Genomic DNA, 14,648 nt, shown 5'->3' with positions numbered 1-14,648 from the left:
TTACCAGCCCACTCGTGAGTTCCGTTGTGCGAATACAGGGACCTGGTGCCTCGGCACCCCCGCCATCTGGTCCTTCAGGCCAACCGAGGGAATCCCTTTCCTCGGTCGGGAGCCCGACTCGGTCCACAAGACGGCCCGCCTTGCTACCAAGAGCGCGCAGTTGGTGCTGTAGTCTCTGAGCTAATCAGGAACTATTCAGCGGTCCCCTCAAATCAGAGGCTCCTGGGGCACATGTCAGCTCTAGCCGCTTGCCGTTAAGCTGTTTCATGTGAGACCGCTGCAGCACGATTGAGTCCTATGATGGGCATGGCATCTCGGCTCTCTCCGGACTGGCGTTTTCCCGCAGTATTGCCGACAAGTCAGCCCGTGGCTTACCACGGGTTGGGTTGCCATGTACAACAGAGGCTTACAGCTCCTCCCATCTGCTCCCATGGAGTCCAACGTGGCAGATTTTGCTACTTGCCATTCATTTAAAGCAGGGAAACTCAACCGTGCAGCCCCCCGGTTCCCACGGCAGTCCACCACCTGCAGAATGGCGACTCCACCCCGTGACGCAGCTAGTTGGAGTTATATCGGCAGGCCCAGCCACATCCGCTCGCCCTCCCGATTCCTCCCATTGCCAGAGTAACTCTGGCACATAGCTGACCTCCGGGGCCCAAGTACGCCCTTCCCCAGTGAGCCTCCTTGCGCAGACTCTGTGCGAGTCCAGGGAGGACGAGGAGTAAGTCTGGAGGTTGCGCTGCAAGGACGGCCCACCCGGACTTAGGTCTTAGTAACCTTCCCCTCGCGGCAGTCCCTCCCTGTAAGGGCACGGCTTGACACCATAGATCTCTCCGGCCTTCCACAGGCCGTGATACAAACTATCACTCGGTACTGGGCTCCCTTGGCAAAGGCTGGCTCACGCACTGAGATGAGGTCTATCGCTGGCATTCCTCTCGCTGAGAGGCACAGAGATACACAATTGCAGTAGTGCTTCCTTTCCTGCAGGAGAGTTGGAGCGCAGGCTGTCCCCTCGACTCTTGGAATATATGCCGCCGCTTAGCCGCATATCACATGCAGTAGATGAAGCAAAATAGGTAAGCACCCACTGGTCGTGAGGTCCCTCAGAGGTGCCAGACCGCGCCTCATACCCTCTTGGGACCCCCCCGTCGCCCTTCGGGGCCGCGGGGCGCTTCATTTGAGCCCCTGGCCTCAGTCGAGCTAGAATTCCTGTCATTTAGACAGCGCTCCTGATTGCCCTGGCCTCCATCAAGAGGGTAAGGAGACCTACAAACTTCTCTGTAGGGAAGCTTCCCCATCGCCTTCTCAGGCCGCGGGGCGCTCCCTTGGAGCCTCGGGCCTCAGTCGAGCGAGAAAAACGCTCCTGACTGCCCTGGCTCCCATTGAACGAGCAAAGGTTCCCCAGAGGTGCTCAGTGGGCCTCAGTCGAGTCCTGTCATTAAGACAGCGCTCCTGACTGCCCCGGCTCCTATTAAGAGGGTTGGAGACCTACAAGCTTTCCTTGCCAGCAAAGTGTGTCAAGAAGTTCGGGCCCGGCGACTCTCACGTTACTACCTGAGACCCCGGCCCGGCTATTGTGCCCAAGGTTCCCCACCACGCTTTTCCGCGGTCAGGTGGTGAACCTGCAAGCTCTGCCCTGGAGGAGGCAGACCCAGCCTTGCGATGTTGTGTCTATGTGAAAATGAATTCGCTCGGCACTTCAGACGCACCTAGCAGCTTATCTGCTTGGGGTTCAGCAGAAAGGGAATGCTGTCCCCAAACTGAGGTGGCTCATTGGGTGGTAGATGCCTCTCCCTCTCTTATCTATATCTGGGAGAGCCATGCCCCTTAGGTGTTCATGCCCACTCCATTAAGAGTGCTGCTTCATCCTATGCGTTGGCTCATGGCGCCTCACTAGCAGATATCTATAGAGCTGCGGGCTGGGCGACACCTAATACCTTCGCTAGGTTCTTCAACCTCCGCGCAGAGGCCGTTCCTCCCGTGTCTTAACATAAGACTTCAGGCGAGCGGGGGGACGGCTGGTGTCGGCTTGCTGCGCCATTCCCACGTGGATCCGTGCGCTATCTCCCAGAATGTTCCCTCCGGCGAACCTGGGTCCTCCATGCCCCGCAGTCAGGGCTAGATGCGGAGTAGTCCTTGGCTGTGATCCTGCCTGGGTCTCCTTCGCCCCGCAGGTTGTGGCTATACTTTTCAATATTTTCCAGCGGAGGAGACCGCTGTTTCCCTCGTGTATCCCTAAGAAATCTTATGGATATATTGAATTATTCTCATTTCCACATGCACAAATTGCATGTGCTCCGCCCCCCCAACCCATGCTTCAGTACATCTGGCATCCCTGCAGGCCCCCTTATAAAAAGGGGGCCTCGGGGCGTTGGGAAGGTTACGTTCAATGACCGCCTGCGGACACGTCTGGGAAGACCTGCCGGCACGTGGCGTTGTGCGTAACGCGGCGTCAGGGTCGTGGCCTTTTCCATGGGTCTAGTTCCCAATGTAACGTCGAAGTGATTCGACTGAAGGGGTAACGTCTAGGTTACGAAGGTAACCCTCGTTCCCCGAAGGAGGGAACGGAGACGTTACATTCCCCTGCCACGCCCCTGGCGTCGCGCTGACGCTGGGCTCTCCCGGCTCTTCAGCAAAAGCCTGACTGAGTGGTGCGCGCAGCCATCTTATATACCCGTATGTACGGGGGCGTGGCCGGCGCGCACGTCCACTCGCCAATTTTCAATTGGCCTTTTTAATAAGGCTCAGAGGTGATCGGTCTCTCAAGCGAGATCCCAATGTAACGTCTCCGTTCCCTCCTTCGGGGAACGAGGGTTACCTTCGTAACCTAGACGTTTTTCCTCCTACACTGAGCCATAAATCTCCACTTCAGTAGCACTTACACACACCAAACTTTACTTTTGTATTCCTGTCTATATCCTGAAGGTTTTTACAGAGGCATTTGTTCATATATGATTTGCTTGATTTTATGCATCATTTTATTGTCCAAAAAAAAAAAAAAAAAAAAAAAAAAATAATATATATATATATATATATATATATATATATAGTGTTTCCTGTCTGTTCTAAGCTTTTTCTGAATTATGTTGTGACGAAATGAGATACGCAAAATTCCTTCTGTAAAAGCTTTTAACTCTAATATGTCAAAAAAATTAAACAAGAATTTTGAAACTGACTTTATGCAGTGTTTAGATTTTTGTACTAGAAATGTAATGCAAGTTACCGCTTATTTCATTAAATAACACCTCGTTTGCATATTTAAACCTAACATTTTAGAAAACTTGTAATACAAAAAATGTTTGCAATTATCAAAGTAATTTAGTTAATTATTTTACCCTATTCACCTGCAGCGTCTCGCCTTAAGAGTAAATATAAACGTCCCCAGTCCACCCTTGTGAAAAAGAAGTCTGCTTAATTGTAATAACTGTGTAAATTTTAAAAGTATGTTTTTAAACAGTACTTTCACATAATGTAATATTAAATAATTAAAAGATCATTTACGTGTACTTAAGGGACATTTCCATGACTGTTTCTTAACACACTTAAGTAGACTTTTAATACGTGCAATCACAACAAGTTTTACTTCAAAGTACATTTAAATCGTTTTAATAATCTTTTGTTGTGCTTTGAAGTACACTTGTTTTTATGTTTGATTCCAATTTTAATTGTAGTGTGTTATTTGATATTAGATTTAAAGTTAAAATGCTTTAAATGTACCGTATTGCGACTTTTTGAATACATGATATACAAGTTTCATTAAATAATGTTTTTATAACACAATGTTTTAGTGTATATAATAATAAAAGTAAACTCTAATACTATTTTATTCAGTTGGAAAAAAACATGCATCGCTTTTATTATTTATTCATTTATTTTGTTGAGCCAATGCATTATTTTGTACATTACATATATAATATTTTTATACAATGCATTAATGTATATAACAATAAATGTAAACTATAATACTTTTTTTATTTCAGAAATATCATGCATCACTTCTATTATTTATTCATTTATTTTGTTGAGCCAATGCATTATTTTGTGCATAGCATATGTAACATTTTTATATAATGTATTAGTGTATATAATACATTTTTATTCACTTGGAAATCACATGCACTTAAGTGTCTGAAAACATAACATTCAAATTAAATGATATAATTGATATGCTTAAGTGTATATCTTTTTGCTGTTGGTGTGTACATCAGTGCTTTGACAGCTGAAGCTGTAAGCTGACAGTGTTGCAGACAGGCTCAGGCACGAAGTGTGCAGGGTGTCACGATTATATTCTATCCATCACATTCCTATACAAACACATGCAGGGTCAGCTCAGAGAAACACAGGGAGGTATGCATACCACAGATTTCTCAGATGGGAATAGGATGCCTGTTAGGACCTGCCCGACTGCTGCCGTGTTCAAGTTTAGCAGGTACGTCCCAGCATGCAGTGGGATCGTTGGGTAGGGGCTGGAATGCAGTAGGCGGAGGCCCTGGACAGCAACTGCGTCTCCAGCTACTGCACAGGTGTGCAATCCCGGCTTTTTAGGGGTCGGTGGAGGGGATGCACACATTCCAGTGGCCCTTAAAGGGACAGCAGTATTTTTTCCTCACATGCCGGGATGTCTTGACTCCAAAACCTGTCCTGTGGGAAGCTGCTGAACAGGTTGGGTGAAGGGGATGATTCTCTTTGCATCAGCACCATAAACCTGTCTCTGCGGCTCCGCAGTCAACAATGATGAATCTGTATTACACAGAGCTGTTCGTGGGCATTTGCATTGGCGGTAGCAGGTCACGCTTCAATTGTACTTCATAGGAAGCTCGCAGGAGAACAAAATTAGTCGATAACGTTTTGTTTTTTTTACTTTGACAGACTATATAGTATATTATGCATATAATATACTTCATGTAATGTAATGTTTTCATACACTTAATTGCTTATTGCAATCAAATTAAGGCGAGACACTGCAGATGAATAGGGTAAAAACATAACTAATAGTTATGACCTTACTTCCCCAGTTGATTGATTACATTGATAATTGCAAACATTTTTTGTATTACAAGTTTTCTGAAATGTTAGGTTTAAATATGCAAATGAGGCATTATTTAATGAAATATGCGCTAATTTGCATACATCTCTAGTACAAAAATCTAAACACTGGATGTAGACAGTTTCAAAATTCTTGTTGAATTTTTTTGGCATATTAGGGTTACAAGATTTTACAGAAGGAATTTGGGGTATCTCATTTTGTCGTGACATAATTCAGAAAAAATTAAAACAGGAGACAGGAAACACTATATTTTTTACCATTTTTGGAGGAATAAAATGTTGGATAAAATCAAGCAAATTATATATGAGCAAATCCCTCTGTAAAAACCTTTAGGGTATAGAAAAGAATACAAATGTAAAGTTTGGTGTGTGTAAATGCTACTGAAGTGGAGATTTATGGCTCAGTGTAGGAGAAAAAAAATAATTTTCAGAAAGCAGCCTTTAAAAATATGGATTGTAATTGAAATCTATTGACACAAATAGATAAAGTGCTATAAAAGATACACTTAACAGTGTTTTTTTGGATGTTTTCTTTCTACTAGTTTGAAAAAACACTTTATGAAACACCAAAAAGCCCAAAATCTCAAACTTGACAGGTGCATGAAAAAAGCAGTGTTTTTGCCTGCTGTGTCTCCCCTTAAATTTATAATAGTTTAAATTGATAAATGCAAATGTTTTTCTTTTTTGTCACATCGGTCATGCTACATTTGTGCACTTCTGCCATTGTAGTGAACGTGGAACCTGTTCGTTGACACATAATATTGTTTTCACTATGGTTGGATGTCAGTGGAAAACAGAGGAAGTGACTGACGGGACGGATCACAACAACTTCCTCTTGTGTCAGCTTTGGGTTCCTCCCCCACATCTGAGAGTGTTTTGATGTACAGAGCGACTTTCATATTGAGAGACGCAATTAGTGTGCATTAAAACGCATTTACGCACAAGAATTTCACCACAGCTTTGTCAAGACTTGATCAAAGTTCTTAAGAGCGGGGGAAGATATTATAGCTGCTTATTACAACTCATGATACACCCACATTTAAGTCATGAAAAGCATGCATGGAATGAGATGAAAAACAACTTTTTAACATCTATAACAGTTGCAATCAAAATTATTCAACCCCCCAGGGACTGCTTTACAAATGCAATCTATAATTAAAAATGAGAATATCAATATAAAATATGTTTTTGAGTTACATACAGCTATGTCATAATTATTCACCCCCTACTCAACATTGCTGTTTTAAATCACTTATTTTTATAGGGAACAAAATTGTCTTAAAACACAATTAAGTCTTTAAAAATGCTATTAAAAACAAAATTAACTTGAGCTTTTACACATACAGTACACACAGTTAGCCCATGCATGTGCTGAAGTTTGAGTAGCAAGTATAGTAAAGTCAACAAATCTCTCACAAAAGCTATAGAGAAGAAATAGTTTTCGTATATTAGAAAGTCTAGGGCAACATGAAGATTTCCAAGACATTAAAAGTTTCTTAAAAAGCACAATATCATAAAATGTTTGATCAGAGCAACTTAGAAAAACCTGCAGTGTACAGCCAAAGACTTGCAAGATGACTTGATGAAAGGTGGAAAAACATTTCAATGCAGAGAATAAGATGAACACTAGACAAGCGTGGCTTTCATGTTGGCGCAACTTGCTAAATGCCACTCTTGACCAAGAAGAACATAAAAGGCAGGCTTGAACATGTTAAAATTCATTTTGATAGAGCTGTGGAGATCTAGAAGAATGTTTTATGGAGTGATGACCAAACTGGAACTTTTAGGACCTATGGATCAGTGGTATGTCTGATGCAAAACAAGTAAAAGCTTATAAGCAGAATGGTCACACATGGAGGTGAGACAGCCGGTTATGGAGTTGTTTTACTGTAGCCGGAAGTGGAAATCATGACTGTATGAAGGACGCTGTGGATTCTTTAAAGTATCAGGCCATTTTGGCAAGAATTGTGATGCCTTTTGTGCAAAAACTGAAGCTGATGATCAATGGACAGCCATTCCAAAGTATACATATAAATTTACCTAAGATTGGTTAAGAGATCAGTCATAGAATGTTCTTGAGTGGCCTGTTTAGTCTCCAGATTTAATTCTCATTGAAAACATCTGGTTGAATTTTTAAAAAGCAGTGGCAAAGTGAAAACCAAAGATTATCAGTGATCTAAAAGCTTTTTCAGGTGAGGAATGGGCCAAGATTGCAGTAGAGAGGTGACAGAAGCTTCTAAGCACTTCTAAACAGCGTTTATTGGTGGTTTTAAAGAATAAAAGCTTATGCACCAAACTTTACTTTTAGGGGTTGAATAGTTTTGAACATGAAAGTTTTTAAATTATTCATCAACTTACGTTCTCAGAATTACTCAAATGTGTATTAATAAACTTTCTGTAATAGTTTACTGATGCCTTTGTTGTTGTTGTTGTTGTTGTTGTTGTTGTTTTTTGTTTTTTTTTTACAAATTTTTATTCTCTGCAGCAAAATGTCTTGCAGGTCAATCAAAGCAGGGCATTAAATATAATTTCAATTGCAACTGTAAATACAACATTAAAGGGAAAGTTCACTCAAAAATGAACAGTTCTGTCATCATTTACTCACCCTCATGTTGTTCCAAACTTGCATGACTTTCTGTCATCTGCTGAGGAGAGAAGATATTTTGAAGAATGTTGGTAACCAAACAGTTTTGGTCCCCAGCGACTTCCAATATTTGTCCTCAAAAAGATATGCTTTTACAAAATTAATGGATCAAACTTGGAATTCTGCCTGGTGGTTGATTAAATAGACAACAAAATAAAAAAATCCTATAGACTCACATATTTTTGGTTTCCAACAGAACCGGATCTTAAACAAGTCATTGGATGCCCATTTTCCACAAGTTCATATGAATCTTTAGGGTCTTAATGAAAAGTCTCTAATATACTTTGGTTGACAATCTCAATAGTAGTGTAAAAAAACACCCTTTTACCTTGTCAAAATCAGCTCTGCAAAATATCAGCTCATTTTATCGCATGGGCCCTTTAAATGCAAATGAGCTCTGCTCGCCCCGCCCCTCTCTGCTGAGGGATTATGAGCTGTAATGTTTACTTTAGCCACATTTAGCCGCGTTTAGCTGCAACTTGCCAACTAGCACATTATTAAGAAAGGCCATTTGCAAAGATGCATAAAAAACCCTTATACTCACTTCTGCTGTGGGTGAAGCTGCATCACGAATGATTCACACGAACATAGATGCATATGTAGATTGGGATCGGCGCTTTCCTTTTAAAAATGAAAGTAACATTGTCCTCTGCGTCTTCAGTAGCTCAGATGTGGGTCTAAGGTAAGATGCTCATGTCAATCAACTGTGTTTCATCACAACGACAAGAAGCTGAGAATGATCTGATTTTAAAAATGGTATATTACTTTTAAAGATTAAAAAAATACCACTGGGTGGATTTTTATCATTATAGGGTGGTTGTGTACACAAACTACCAACACACATTAATATTCAAACAACATGTAAAAGTTTATTTGGCATCCAATGCCCTCTTTAAGAATTTTTTCCACTATAAAGAACATTTCTTTGATATTAAAGGTTCTTCATGGAACCATAGATACCAATATAGAAAATGTAGTTGATTAAAATAATAGATTTTTTTTCATGTAAAGAATATTTTATTAAAAATATTAATTTATTAATAATCTAAAACATGTTTTTCCACTGCAAATAACCTTTTGTGCAATAAAACGATTCAATGCATGTTAAAGGTTTCAATGACAAACCTTTATTTTTAACCCCTTAACGCCTGAATTTATATAGCTGTATATAAAAAAATATTTTATGTGTGTTTTTGCCTTTAAGTAGATGGTAAATAATGTTGAGATTATCAATTTCACTTTTGCACAACAAATAGATAGAAATTTTGGTATGTTGCAAATTTGCGACAACAGGCATAATAACAAAAAACAATGATTTATTTATTCCCCCTTTTTGACTTCTTTATTTATATAAGGTAAGTTGTGCTAAGATACAAATATTTACCTGCTTATTGTGTGCTTATACACTCGACATAATGAGGTGAAATATGTGTGACAAGTATTTTTGAAGTTATTGTAAAAATTAGGTTTGTAGCATATTAGCGACAGTAGGCCATAAGAATCAAACTTTCCCGACTCATATCCATAACTTCGCGGCCGGAGTAATTCTCGTGTGTAAACAAGAAATAAGTCCGTTACTTTGCGGTCCCACTAGAAACAAGTGCTTGTCGAAGGTTCCTAGGTCTGTAGCGAATATGCACTAACCGGCATTGGGGCAATGCAGACGCTGGCTGTATCCGAAATCGCCCCCTATACCCTCAAATAGTGCACTATTTGAGGGGACAGCCATTTTAAGTGGTGTTCGAAACCATAGTGAACGTTCCCGAGTGCACTCATTCAATCCCACAATGCACCGCAAAAACGAGTGTACAACCGATGTACGCTCAAGTTCAACAGCTAGAGATAACCCATAATGCACTGTGAGGCTGTATCCGAAATGGCCCCCTATACCCTATTCACTATTCCCTACATTAGTCCACTCGTACAGTTCACTTGAAGGAGTGAATGAAAACGAGTGAGTGAATTCGGACACTAAGTGCACCGGAAGGACTGCCGCTTTTGCATAGTATTGCTTACTGTTTAACAATCATTTAAAACGGACAGTTCGAGTAGTAAGATTAAAGGATTTATCTTGAACTATGTCAAGGAGTTTATGTATAAACCTTGGTTAAACAATTTAATAATCAATTTACAACAAATTTGTACTTGTGTTGTACGCTGTATTATGCAGTGGACGAGCGCGTTGTAAAACGAACAGATGGATGATTCAGCTGCGGGCGCCATCGTCTGGAGAGACGCGGGAATTCAGTCGGCGCGCGACTCTCACAGTGCATTATGGGTTATCTCTAGGGCTGGGAATCGATTCCAAAAAGAATCGATTCCGAGGCATTGGGAATCGAGAGTCGATTCCAACGTTTGGAATCGATCCTCTCAAGGGGAATCGACTCCTCATTCAGAGCCGTTTTCAGTTCAACAAAACTTACCTCTTAAACGGAAGGCTGCATTCCATGAAGGCTGCATATTTCGGCTGCAAGTCATCAAACGTCGATTGACGAAAATAAACGTAATAAAAATGAGTTTAAGGACGCAGCCTTCAGTTTGAGAAGCACCCATTAATTTGCCTCTTGCTCACTAATAGTTATTATAGTCTGACACATTTCCACAAAAAGATTCGTTCGGATAGATTATTTAAATGAACCAGTTCAAAAAACGATTCAGATGTTATTTTACGGGAAAACTGGCTCATGATGTCCACAATAGACGTTATGCGCAACATTCTTCCGGGTTCTACAAAACAGCCTTAACTACTTCCGGCTGTCCGCTACTGGTACAGCGAAGATAGGGACGTTCTAAAACACTTAACGTGAAAAACGCTTAACGTGGCTTAAAAAACGACCAGGAAACCCCAAATTTATGTCAAACCTTACTTCTAACAAGCACTAACTGCTGTCAAAAGAACGAGCCCTTATTCCACAGATAAAGTGAAAAATATCACGTTAAGCGTTTTCTCCCCCATAGAAGCCCATTATAAGGAAACAGCTTAACGTGGTTTAACGTACCTCAACAGCGATCAGGGAAGACCAAATTTATGTCAAATGTTACATTTAATAAACACTTGCTGCTGTCAAAAGAATGAGCTCTTATTCCGCATATAAAGTGAATATATCACGTTAAGCGTCCCCCATAGATAAGGAAATAACGTGGCTTAACGTATATAACATTACAAATTTCTGGAGAAAATGTGATGGTACGCAAAGTTGCTCCAAATTCATGACTTCTTTATTATAATTAAAATTTGACAGAAGGTACGCTAAACCAGCCTGAGTCCATGCACTATGGGGAACGCGTAGCTTGATATTATTCTCTTTATGCTGCTCGTTCTTACAAAATAAGCTGCTGTTAAAAGAATGAGCTCTTATTCAGCGTATAATGTTACGCGTTATTCCCCATAGAGAAAAAAAAAACACGTTCTGCTGTCAAAAGAACGAGCAGCATAAAGAGAATAATATCAAGTTACGCGTTCCCCATAGAAGTCCATTATAAGGACTCAGCTTAGCCTGGTTTAGCGTACTTTAACCACGTCTTCTGTCAAATTTTACTTATAATAAAGAAGTCATGAATTTGGACCAACTTTGCGTGCCATCACATTTTCTCCAGAAATTTGTAATGTTTTACGGTAGAGAAAAAAATAGAATATTCATTCTATTCTATTGGGACAATCGACCACACAAAAACGGAGCTGCGGTTGGAAACAATAGATTTATTTTTAAACTCTGCTGCCAAGCAGGGTGGAGAGGGACATCACTGCCTCGAATTGTTTTTGTTATTTCTAGGAAGGGGAAATATATTTGACTCTCATTACAACAGCACAAATCGAGCACAAACAAATGATAGTTTTGGTGAACATTTCTTTTTTAAGCGTGCCAACTTCACCGAGGTCTGCTGCGCAAAGGACTGATCATTACAGACAGCAGGATAAAATGTAGGCTACCTGTCTTAACTTTCATGCTTATTACTAAATTAAACTGAACAAAATTACAATGTTCTCAATTCGTCAAAGCGTCCACGTTAAACTGACTTCTATGTGAAATAATTAACGCTTAACGTGATATTATTCACTGTATGCTGAATGAGATCTCATTCTTTTGACAGCAGCAAGTGTTAATTATATGTAACATTTGACATAGAAATTTGTTTTTTCCCAGTCGTTAAGATACGTTAACGTTAAGCTTTTTTTTGTAATGGAATAGGGGAGCGATTACTTTATATGCTGAATAACAGCAGCAAGTGTTTATTATATGTAACATTTGACATAAATTTGGTCTTCCCTGATCGCTATTGAGGTAAACCACGTTAAGCTGTTTCCTTATAATGGGCTTCTATGGGGGAGAAAACGCTTAACGTGATATTATTCACTTTATCTGTGGAATAAGGGCTCGTTCTTTTGACAGCAGTTAGTGCTTGTTAGAAGTAAGGTTTGACATAAATTTGGGGTTTCCTGGTCGTTTTTTAAGCCACGTTAAGCGTTTTTCACGTTAAGTGTTTTAGAACGTCCCTATCTTCGCTGTACCAGTAGCGGACGGCCGGAAGTAGTTAAGGCTGTTTTGTAGAACCCGGAAGAATGTTGCGCATAACGTCTATTTAGAGCGCTGCACGACAGAATAGATCATGACGTGTCTTGATCTTATTTACATCTTAAATAAATGCTATTTTTAATCTATCAGCCAATGATAACTCTGAAAGAAAACGCAGAGAGCACGTATCAGTGGCCGAGAGCGCATCTGATTGACAGCTCTCGCCACGAGCTCTCATATCAGTGTTGTCGTTAAAGTTCTGTTTATTTTGTTTCAGTGTATTCATGGGTACCAAAGACGTCACTTCCGCTATGCTCGCCGCCATGTTTGTGTCCGATATGACAACAGACACAGCGCATCTCAATGAGATTTAATAATAAATTGAAATAAGAAATTACTTTTTACTACTACTTCCCACACTGTGTATTTGACTTGATTGTATGTTTAGGACAAAAAGTGTAAATTGTTGTGAACGTAGTCGCTCGATGAAGGCTTTAAGACCTTGAAGAATCCTCTGCCGGCTGGTCACTAACTTACTTCACAGCGAACGGGACTCGCGCTGACGGCACTAATTCCCACAGTCCGCGCTTAGATGTCGGCAAATTAGTTTTGGCGAATGCAAAAAAATGAGATTATTGAGCATAAGCGCAACATCCAGCAAGCCAAGAAAACATAAAATATACCTGAGGGAAGACGTCTTTCACGTCTTGTGTATTCCTAAAACTGGATCTCATTATTGAAGCACAAATTCAAGCACCAAAAGCATGAGATTTCTTTATTTAAAATGTGCATTTTTATTCATTCAAGCTATATGGCTGCAATAACATTTTAGTTTAATTTAGTTTATTACACCACTTGTGCAGCCAGTCACAATTCACAATGGTAAGTTACCATTTACTTGGGACGATGGTTTGTGTGTAACTTGTGTGCCATTTTTGTATGACAAATCATTTTTAGAGTAATTGTACATAAATAGTTTTAGCAAAACAAATATGATTATTTTTGAGAATCCTTTTACATGTATATACTTTACTGCAGGCGTTGCAATGACGAACGCTATGTAGTACAATAGTTTAGCGTTTATTATTTAATTTTCATAATTCACTAAACACCGCATAATCTAAAACACCTTCAACTATAAAACACTCTTGCTCTTAAGCCAAATGAAAACAAATAATTTACGGCATCTGGATGTACTGTAAGTCACTATTCTCTGCATTAGCACTGTTTTGAACTTGCTCTTTGAATGCTTTCTTGTTTACTAAATCTTTGGACTTACGAGTTGATCGGTTCAAAATGATGTAATCGCAAAAAAATGTTTCTTTTCATTTTAAGGCATTATTTTCGTTATAATGTACTGATTCACAATCTTAGTCAATATTTAATTATTATTCCAGTACTCTTATTGTGTCGAAAAAAAAACCCTGCTTTGGAAAGCACCTGCGTGAATGACACCGGTACGCTATATGCATACCGACCCACTTCGAGCACTGCTGAGATCTAATAAAACTGTTGTTAGTTTTTTTTTTCTGATGACTGTTTTTACAGCTAACTGAACAACATATCCCGGGCATATTGTATACTTGTTGTGAACAGTCTGGGAGTTTTGTTGATCTTCCTCTGGTACAGAGCCGGCCCTCCCTATAGGCGAACTAAGCGGCTGCTTAGGGCCCCGCCGCCACTAGGGGGCCCCCACTAGTGATCCAAGTCATTACGTTGCAAAGCGCGTGGCTGTCACTAACCAAGTTTCCATCCAGTTTTCGAACTTTTTTGTTAATCGACAAAGAGAATATGCGTAAAATAAACCTGCGAAATTTGCTGTCCAACCGGCCTTTTACCGATAAAATGGTGTGCATAATGACCTCATCCCTAAAAAAAAAAAAGAAACCGTGACATAAGATTTGGTGTATCGCAAAAAAAAAAAAAAAAAAATTGCCCTTGAGCTGTTTCCATACATAATTTCGCCTATATTGCGTAAATTATATAGGCTAGTAGCCTGTTCTTTATCCATTTGAAACAAAACCTAATACTAAATGTAAGTGTCAAGAGGTATTTTTTTTTTTACTTTGTTAGACTATTTACTTGATCATCAACAATAATCATAAAAAGGAGCAGTTGTATTTCTATCATTTTTTCTGATTAACTTTTAAATAGGAATGTTAATTTCGATTATTTCTCCTGACAACCGACGGTCATTTTTAACCGTTAACCGACAAGGTTATGTTAAAGTAGCCTACAATTAAATGAAATTTTAATTAATACGCGGCTGTGACCCATAAAAAATACCTAAATTTGTTTTCCATGGATTAATTTTATACACGCAAAAAGCAGCATAAACAACAGAATGTGAGGATTCACATGGTCACGCACCTGCAGCGATTCTGCAAATGGAGGAAAACATTATAAAAGCTATATAAAAGAAACAAATAGATATGCAAAATATA

Source organism: Garra rufa, chromosome 17 (genome assembly GCF_049309525.1).
Source record: "Garra rufa chromosome 17, GarRuf1.0, whole genome shotgun sequence".
NCBI classification, from domain to species: domain Eukaryota; kingdom Metazoa; phylum Chordata; class Actinopteri; order Cypriniformes; family Cyprinidae; genus Garra; species Garra rufa.
This window is presented reverse-complemented; position numbering follows the sequence as displayed.